Genomic DNA, 2846 nt, shown 5'->3' on the forward strand with positions numbered 1-2846 from the left:
GGAACGTAAGTGGTTGTCAGGCACGCGTTCGTGAAGGAATGATGATGATTTTCACGTTCATCACATTCATATTGAAGTGCGAATGGATATCTTAGATAGGAACACGCATGTTTGAATGGAAAACAGAAATACTTGCATTAATTCATCGAGACACAGCAGAGCTCCTCACCCCCAAAAAGGGAGTTTAGAGACTCATGCCATCAAAAAATACAAAGTTCAGATCTAATATGTTATGAGGTGCGAAATAAACCTCTACAAGTTGTTTAAATACTAAACTAGTAACCTAGGTTTACAGAAAATGAACAAACTATGATAGATGGTGCAGAAATCCACTTCTGGGGCCCACTTGGTGTGTGCTGAGGCTGAGACTTAAGCTAATCACGTGCATAGGGCTGTTTTGGGCGTTCAACACCAGCTTTGGATCCTTTTCTGGCGTTGAACTCCACTTTGTAACTTGTTTCTGGCGCTGGACGCCAGACTGCAGCATGGAACTGGCGTTGAACGCCAGTTTACGTCGTCTATCCTTGAGCAAAATATGGACTATTATATATTGCTGGAAATCCCTGGATGTCTACTTTCTAACCAATTGGAAGCACGCCATTTGGATTTCTGTAGCTCCAGAAAATCCACTTTGAGTGCAGGGAGGTCAGAATCCAACAGCATCAGCAGTCCTTTTTCAGCCTGAATCAGATTTTTGCTCAGCTCCCTCAGTTTCAGCCAGAAAATACCTGAAATCACAGAAAAATACACAAACTCATAGTAAAGTCCAGAAATATGAATTTTGCCTAGAAACTGCTGAAAATAAACTAAAAACTAACTAAAACACACTAAAAACTATATGAAATTAACCCCAAAAAGCGTATAAAATATCCGCTCATCAGAACGCCTAGTAAGGCCTTCTTTACTGGCGTTCAACGCTAGTAGTAGTGGTTTGTTGGGCGTTGAATGCCACTAAGGTCTTCCTTACTGGCGTTCAATGCCCGTGCTAGTAGTGGTTTGGTCGTTGAACACCCAGTGGAGGGTACCTCACTGGCGTTCAATGCCAAGAATGGCATTCCCTTGGGCGCTGAACGCCCAGTAAGGTCTTCTTTACTGGCGCTCAGCGCTTGCTTTTCCTCCTCAGTCTTAGCCTCAGCTTCTATAGTGATGGCCTTGCACTCTTACCTTGGGTTAACTTCAGTATTACTTGGAAGAATGATAGGAGGAATCTCAGGGGTTCTCTTGCTCAGCTGACCAATTAGTACCTCAAGTTCCTGATAGAGGACCTAGTTTCAGTTATGAAACTATGAGTGGTCTTAGAGAGATCAGAGACTATTTTAGCTAAGTCAGAGATACCTTGCTTAGAAGTCTCTAATTATTGCTGAGAAGGTGGGAATGGTGGTCTGTTATTGAACCTGTTTTGGTTTCTTCCACCTTGATTGTCATTGAAGCCTTGCTGAGGCTTCTGTTGATCTTTCCATGAAAGATTAGGATGATTTTTCCATGTGGGGTTGTAGGTGTTTCTATAGGATTCTCCCATGTAATTCACCTCCTCCATCATGGGATGGTCAGGATCATAAGCTTCTCCTTTAGAGGAAGTTTCTTGAGTGCTGCCAGCTACAACTTACATTTCAGTCAAATGCTGAGAGATCATATTGACCTGTTGGGTCAAGATCTTGTTCTGAGCCAATATGGCATTCAGAGTGTCAACTTCATAAACTCCTTTCTTCTGAGCTACCCAACTGTTCACAAGATTTCTCTCAGAAGTGTACATGAATTATTGGTTATTTGCAACCATCTCAATGAGTTCTTTTGCCTCTTCCGGCGTTGTCTTCAGGTGGAGTGATCCACCAGCAAAACTCTCCAATGATATTTTGGATATCTCAGACAGACCATCATAGAAGATACCTAGGATAGACCATTTTGAGAGCATGTCAGGAGGACATCTCCTGATCAGTTGCTTGTATCTTTCCCAAGCTTCATAGAGGGATTCACCTTCTTGCTGCCTGAAGGTTTGAACTTCCACTCTGATTTTGCTCATCTTCTGAGGAAGAAAGAACTTGGCCAAGAAATCATTGACCAATTTCTCCCAAGAGTCTAGGCTTTCTTTAGGTTGAGAGTCCAACCATATCCTAGCTCTATCTCTAACCGCAAAGGGTAATAGCATAAGTCTGTAGACCTTAGGATCCACTCCATTGGTCTTAACAGTATCACAGATTTGCAAAAATTCAGCTAAGAAGTGATGTGGATCTTCCAATGGAAGTCCATGAAATTTGCAATTCTATTGCATCAGAGAGACTAATTGAGACTTTAGCTCAAAGTTGGTTGCTCTGATTGCAGATATGGAGATACTTCTTCCATAAAAATTAGAAGTTGATATGGTGTAGTCACCAAGAACCTTTCTTGGTTCTCCTCTATTGTTAGTCTCGGTTGCCATGTCTATCTTTTCTTCTGCTTCTTGTTCGAAAAGTCTTGTGAGATCCTCTCTGGATTGCTGTTTTTTAGTTTGTCGTAAATGCTTTCTCAGAGTCTTCTCAGCCTCAGGATCAGGATCAAAGAAAGGTCCTTTGTCTCCATTTCTGGTCATAAACAAGAAAATAAAAACAAGAAGAAGAAGAATGGAAGCTCTATCTTCAAGAACAGAGGACTCCCTGTGAGATGTGAAGAAGAATGAAGATAGAGAAGAGAGAGAAGAAGAATTCGAATAAAAGGGAAGAAGAATTCGAAAATCAGAAGTAAAAAGAGAAAATATTTTTGTTTTTATTTATTTATTAATTAAATTCAAAAATTAAAGCTAATTAATTAAAAAGATTTGAAAATTAGATGATGATTTCCGAAAAATAAGAGAGAGAAATAGAAGAAAGATG

The sequence above is a fragment of the Arachis hypogaea genome, chromosome 18 (assembly GCF_003086295.3).
Source record: "Arachis hypogaea cultivar Tifrunner chromosome 18, arahy.Tifrunner.gnm2.J5K5, whole genome shotgun sequence".
NCBI classification, from domain to species: Eukaryota; Viridiplantae; Streptophyta; class Magnoliopsida; order Fabales; family Fabaceae; genus Arachis; species Arachis hypogaea.